The following is an 8,057-nucleotide window of genomic DNA, read 5'->3' on the forward strand; positions in this document are numbered from 1 at the left end:
GGGGACAGGTAAAGTTACCTGGGAGATGGAGGTAGTTACCATGGGGACTGGTAGTTAGTCAAGAGATGAATGGACTTGCGGTGACGTGCATGTCCTCTGTGTCCTAGTCTCCCTGGAGATGGGTGATGAGATGAGTGATGGATGTCTACTGTAGGTTGTCCTGGTAAGCCAGGAGATGAGAGAACCAATCCGAGATCCAAGTCGTCCTGAGAGGAGGAACAGTTGCCCCGGTAACCTAGGACACAAATAAGAGACTGATAATATTCAGACAGATGCGTGTACATGTGTGTGGGTGTATGTATGTGTGTATAAGTCAAATGACTTATGATGCTGAGTGAAGTTTTTCACACAGTCCAGTGAGAAGGATCTCACACTGCTTCTCCAACACCACATCTCTGCTCTCCCTCCTGAAAGCGCACACACACACACACAAACTCACTGTGTGTGTGTGTGTGTGTGCAGGTGAGAACGTGTATTGATTGAATTGATTTGTTGTTATAAGTGTATAATTGATTTGTTGTGTGTGTGTGCCTGTGTGATTCAGAGAGTGTGTCCTGGAAGAGTGTATATGTGTTCATATGTGTATGTATGTGTCTTAGAGTGTGTTTGTGCACATACTGTATGCATGCGTCTGACAAACCATGTGTGTGTGTGTGTCTGTGTTTGTATATGTGTGTGTGAGTGTGTTTGATTGAATGTTAGAATGAAAATGTGAATTTGTCAAAGAGTGTGTATTTGTGGGTGAGTGGGTACACATGTTTGTGTGCAAGTGTATACTATACCTTAGAGAATGTGAATCTTCTTTATATGTGTGTAGGAGAGAGAGAGAGAGAGAGTGAGAGAGAATTTTGGTGTGTGTTTTTGTGTGTGTGTCTTTCTGTGTGTGTGTGTGTGTGTGTGTCTCTCTCTCTCTCTCTCTCTCTCTCTCTCTGTGTGTGTGTGTGTGTGTGTGTGTGAGAGAGAGTGAGAGTGTACCTGGAGACGAGCAGTCTGTCGCCCCTTGCTGAGCCTGAGCCTTGGAACACAGCTCTGAGACATATTTACTCAAACGAGAGCTGCCTTTGGCTGGAAAGCTTGCTGACATACCTGTCAGGAGGGAGGCGTGTGTGTGTGTGTGTGTGTGTGTGTGTGTGTGTGTGTGTCTGTGAGTGCCTCTGGCTGAAATGCTCACTGACATACCTTTTAGGAGGGAGCTGCGTATATGTTTGTGAGGAGAGAGAGAGAGAGAGTGTGTATGTGTGTGTGTGTGTGTGTGTGTGTGTGTGTGTGTGTTTGGCTGAAAAGCTTGCTGACATACCTGTCAGGCAAGTGTTACTTTAACGCAGCCTGGCATCTGGCCTACTCACAAGCGCCATAGAAACTCCACGGAAACAGTGACTCAAGGCTTCCATATCAACAGTGAAAGTGTGTGTGTGTGTGTGTGTGTGTGTGTGTGTGTGTGTGTGTGTGTGAGTCAAGGGAGTGACCACGCCCAAACACCGGCATTCCTCACAGGTGAAGCAGCAGGATCCATAATCCCCTCCATAGACCTGCATAGTTGTGTGTGTGTGTGTGTGTGTGTGTGTGTGTGTAGTCTCCAACAAGTCACTCACTCTGCAGTGTGGGTCCTTTCTCCACTTCGCTTTAGAAAATCACACTACATTACACGCCACCAACACACTACACACACACACACACACACACACACACACACACACACACATACACTACACTACAGACACACACACACACACACACACACACACACACACACACACACACACACACACACCCCACCCACACACACAAACACAGAACCACACACACACACATACACACACACACACACACCTGCAATCAACTCACTTAAGTCAATTAGTATGTGATTGTAATTCCAATGTGTTAGCCACTAGAGGGAGCATGTGTGGCATAACACAAGATGCACTGGTGTATAATCTGACCTATCTCACTCTTGTCTAGTCAGGTGTTCAGAGATATATAGTTTATAGTTCTTAGCAGACACTTTTGTCCAAAGTAACTTACAATGACATCAATAAACATTACATCAACATTAGAATTATCAGTTTCAATTAAGGTCATATAGCCTAAATAGAAAATAGCAATAATAGTGGACTAAATAGACCTTAACAAAATAATAACAATAAGTGTAAACATATGCAAACTAGGAGTGTGGTCTCTTTTACTCTTTGGTTAGTTTTATCACAGAGAGGAGGTGAACCAGACACCCATCTGATTTAGTGTGAATTTGATCTGGTTTGAATCTAGCATCCATCTGGTCTGGTTTGAATCTAGCGTCCATCTGGTCTGGTTTGAATCTAGCGTCCATCTGGTCTGGTTTGAATCTAGCATCCATCCGGTCTGGTTTGAATCCGGTTCCAATTTAACTTTGATTTGAATCTCGTCCTTGCGAATCCTTCCTGGTAACACAAGAGCATATGCGGGCACACACAGACACAGACACACACACACACACACACACACACACACACACACACACACACACACACACACACACACACACACACACACAGAGAGTTTATCACTCTCCCCCTCTGTCTTTTTGCCTGTCCATTCAGACCTAACTGTCTGTCTCTTCTTCTCTCCATCTAAACAGTATGGACCTGAACTATTATGCTTCAGAAAAAATGCACTAATTATTCATTAGTACTGTTGTAAGTTCATTAGTAAGTTCAAGAAGCAACAAAAACCAGTGACTACACCTTTAACCTGGGCAGATATCAGACTACACCTTTAACCGATATCAGACTCCACCGTTAACCGATATCAGACTACACTTTTAACCTGGGTGGATATCAGACTACACCTTTAACCTGGGTGGATATCCGACTACACCTTTAACCGATATCAGACTACACCTTTAACCTGGGTGGATATCAGACTACACCTTTAACCGATATCAAACTACACCTTTAACCTGGGTGGATATCAGACTACACCTTTAACCAATATCAGACTACACCTTTAACCTGGGTGGATATCAGACTACACCTTTAACCTGGACAAATCTCAGACTACACCTTTAACCTGGGTGGATATCAGACTACACCTTTAACCTGGGTGGATATCAGACTACACCTTTAGCCTGGGCAGATCGGGCCCAGAGCTGGCCTGCATGCAGCAGCCTGAAAGCCTTGGTGGTCTTCAGTAGCGGTCTGGCTGTTGATGGCCTGAAACTTTATATCCCCTCACTCTAAACAGTGGTCACACACACACACACACACACACACACACACACACACACACACACACACACACACACACAACCACCCAAACAAACATGGATACACGCGCAGTCACACACACACACACAATTGCACACACACACACACACACACACACACACACACACACACACACACGCACACACACACACACACTCTTCTGTGTTGTCCTCCAGAGGCTGGTGTGTGTGTGAGATAGACCCTGTGCTGTGGCTGCCTACTGATCCGTACGAGATGACTGGCAGTGAAACCGCATTACCACCAGAAATGCCTGCAATGCCCCACTGGCACATGCGTATGCCCACGCCGGCGTCACTCAGGCACACACACACACACACACACACACACACACACACACACACACACACACACACACAGGCACTCGTGTGTGCACACATACACACACACACACACTATATAAACTACAGTATGTACACATAAAACTCTCACACACACACATACTGTACACATAAACAACTCACACATACTGTACACTCCACTCCTCTGCTTACACAGTCCCTGACTCTAGCAATCCCCCCTGCACAGCACACACACACACACACACACACACACACATCTTCAGCGGCTCCAACAGTACAGTAAAACCACAAGGGTTAATATTTATGACACGCTCGATGACTCAGGCTGTGCGTTCCCCTCCAAACGATTCCATTTGTGAGGTATTTCACATCTGACTAATGGAGCCCTGGCTTATACACCACCTCAGAGTCTGGCCAGAGGGTCCAAAATCACACACACACACACACACACACACACACACACACACACACACGCTCACACACTCACTCACACATACTCACTCACTCAGACTCAGACACACACACACACACACACACACACACACACACACACACACACACACACACCACACGCACAAATACACACACACTTACTCACTCACTCATAGACACACACTCACTCACCCACACCCACCCACACCCACACACACACACACACACACACACACACACACACACACACACACACACAGATAAACACATGCGTGTGCTTGACAAACAAAGCAACAGTAAGATGTAAGATAAGTCAGATATCACCATAACGGGCACTTTGGTCCTCCTGGCCCTTATCTGGTCATGACAACATGTATGTGCCAATCCCATAACACAAAACTATGCCATTAAAATCTCATTTATTGAACTGCAATGCACTTGAGCTACGTTCCCAACATGACAGTTACAGATTCTGCATGTGTCACGACCCGAACCCACACACACACACACACACACACACACACACACACACACACACACACACACACACGCACACACACACACACACACACACTCTCACAGATCCCGCATGTGTCACGACCCAAACCCACTGTGTGGAATCTCGTGAGTGAGAAAGCGCCAGCGCTGTGGTGTGGTGTGGTGTGGTGTGGTGCGGTGTGGTGCGGTGTGGTGTGGTGCGGTGCGGTGTGGTGTGGTGCGGTGGTGTGGTGTGGTGTGGTGCGGTGCGGTGGTGTGGTGTGGTGCGGTGGTGTGGTGTGGTGTGGTGCGGTGCGGTGCGGTGCGGTGCGGTGGTGTGGTGTGGTGTGGTGCGGTGGTGTGGTGTGGTGCGGTGGTGTGGTGTGGTGTGGTGCGGTGCGGTGCGGTGCGGTGGTGTGGTGTGGTGCGGTGCGGTGCGGTGGAGCGCCCGCCGAGACCCTCGTGGGATTAGGACAGGATGATTTAATGGTTTAATGGACGGAAACGCTAATCCGCTCTCAGAGGGCCACAGAGTCGCCAGTCGGGGGGCCACTCCGTCTCTCGGCCGTGCCAGCTCGGGCCGCACAGTTTTCAGTCGCCAGTGGCCAGCGGCACCACCCCCTCACGGTGAAACCCTCGTGGAAAAAGTCAGATAGCCAGACTGTCTCCGAGCAAAAGGCCCAGGGGACTTAGGCTTTAGGGGGTTAGATTCCACCGGCCTTGGTGCCAATGGGTTTGTTTCCTAGACGCTATTTTTCATTCATGCATGTGTGCACTTACTGTAAGAGGCTAGTGTAGCAGCAGCATAGTCATGATGTCAAAATCACAAACAAGTCATTAGCAGTCAGTCAATTAGGGTATTCCACACTTTTGACAGACATAGGCATGGATAGATTACGAACCCCTGGGCACAGCTGCAAACCCCGCCTCCCCCCAGTTAAGATAGAGGGATCCGGGGGCATGCTCCCCCAGAAGATTTTTTTTTAAATGACCTTTTAAATTATAACTTCTGGTGAGTTTTGTGGAAAGAGAAGAGAAGGGTGGAGAAGAAGCAACTTCGTGCAGAGGCTTGGACTTTAGGGCCCCCTGAGCTTTTGCGCCCAGTAAGCCCATTCAGTAATCCATCCCTGGACATAGACTTGTGGTATGACTCCCTTTGTCTCCAACATTTATATTTTAAAAGAAATTACAAACTAGAGTATCTTTGTTAACCTCTATATTACACAGAATGCAATGGCTCTTTGACTAATTACTAACTACTTACTAACTAATTTTTAACTAAGGCTTAGACTCATAAGTTTGGACCTATAGCCTAATAAGATTTTGTATTTGTATTTTGATTTTATTATGCTGGTGGCTAATCACACACTTTTAACATAGTTTGAAAGGGACAGGATTCAGACAGGCCCCTCCTCTGTCAGACTCACCTCATGTTACCCCATGCATTATAGGCTGGTTTCTGACAGAAATTACGTTTTGTGCCAACATGTAGAAACACTTTCGCTATCATTGCGAGAAAATAGGCTACAATATGGAAAATGCTTCAGAGGTCCCTTTGAGTCTGATCGGCTCTAAAAATCTGGTTTCCTTAGTCTGTGCTACACCTTTACAAAAGGGTTTCTGAGAATTGTATCGGTAACTTTTGCGATATTGTTGACAGCCCTACCACACCGCAGTATGGTGCAGTAAATAGAAGCTTTTGATAGCGGACGCCACTAACGGAAAAAGCAAAACCACCAGGACAAACCACTCAGGTGTGTAGGCTACTCTGGAACCATCACTAGGTCACTAATTTGTGCCTTATTTATGTTTGATTACATTTCAGATGGTGGCGCTTGTTGGTTATAGCGTTTTTTCCTTATTTCTTATTTCTATGTCCGTATATTTGGGGGGGGGGGGGGGGGGGGGCATTTTGGTCATATCTGCTGAATATTGGGGGAACACGCTCCCCAATGTCTATGGTGACTACAGCCCTGGGCTACTGAAAGGAATGAGTGGTCACCTGTCATCTGTCACTCTGTCCAGGTCCACGGCAAAGTCACACACACGCACACACACAGATCGAATCGATTTGCAAAGAGTTGTGGCATGATACATGAGGATGAGTCTTCCAGCTTCCAACCATTTTAAAATGAGAATGAATGTTCTCTCACCTGTGGACCACCTCACCACACACACACACAAACACAAACACACACACACACACACACACACACATAACAACACACACACACACATAACAACACACACACACACACACACACACACACACACACATAACAACACGCGCACACACACACACACACACACACACACACACACACATAAACAACTGGAGGAGCACATCCTCACAACTAACCAGTGGGCCCTTCCTAGAACTCTACACATTCCATATTGTCCCCTTCAAAACATACACTCGTACACACTCTCATGCACATGTGTGGACACAGAGACTAGGGAGCCATAGGGAGCTAGAGGAGGCTCCGTATGGCGACTGCAGGGTTCCTAGGGTGCACATGCCCACACAAACACACAAAGCCACACACCTACCCTGCCACACACACAGACACACACACAAATATACACACACACACTCAGCTATCCTGCTACACACACACACACACACACAGGTTCCTATGGCGTCTGCAGGGTCCTATACCCCACCCCCCCCACACACACACACACACATACCCTGCTACACACACACTCACTCTCACACACACATCCACTCACACGTCTTGGAGTCTCCCTGGGGCGTTTTCCTGCTGCCAACTGACCGTGGGGAGTCGGGACCAGACGGGGCCGAAATATGTGTACATGTGATCGCGCCCCCGGAGTGCGTTCGAGGCGCCATACAGATTAAATGGTGGAATCTGAAAATGAAGGTCTTTAACTTTTAATCCGTTCACAAAGACCTTTCAGACCGTCTGCAGATGGATGGCGTCTCCGAGGGGCTGAGGAGAAGGAAAAAATCCTTGAGGAACCGATCCAGTGCGCACAGGATTTAAAATTACACTGGGTCTCTTACATCACGACAGCTCCCAGGACTTGCGATTGGCTTCGTCTGAAATCTTTTGATTTTTTTTTCTCTTCTCTTGAAGGGAAAATTAATTATGGCCTCGGAGCTCGCACGATATAGTTAGAGGACCATTAGTGCATTAGTTTAATCCTGCTGACAGCTAGAATATCTTGGGCTATGACATTGAGAAGTTATTCGTTTCTTTTCTTTTTCCAATCAAAAACTCCTTAGAGAAGGCTGCTTTTCCCGCTGAGCCCTGACGTACCCTTGAGAGAGCGGCGATAGGCCCCGTGCGGACGACGCTGCGACACATCAGCACTTATAGTCAGACCACCGGAAAAGTGCACCACGTTTCAGCAGAACTAGGCTACAAACACATCCCGTATTGTCAGTGTGATAGAGAAAGGGAGGGAGATGGAGACAGAGAGAGAGAGAGAGAGAGAGAGAGAGAGAGAGAGAGAGAGAGAAGTTGTCCTGATTGGATATGGATATAGCCTACTAACCAGCCAGGCTCCTACATTCTACACCCTCATGCATGTGGTTGAGTTAACAAAAAACACAAAGGAG

This window comes from Alosa sapidissima, chromosome 3, assembly GCF_018492685.1.
Source record: "Alosa sapidissima isolate fAloSap1 chromosome 3, fAloSap1.pri, whole genome shotgun sequence".
NCBI classification, from domain to species: domain Eukaryota; kingdom Metazoa; phylum Chordata; class Actinopteri; order Clupeiformes; family Clupeidae; genus Alosa; species Alosa sapidissima.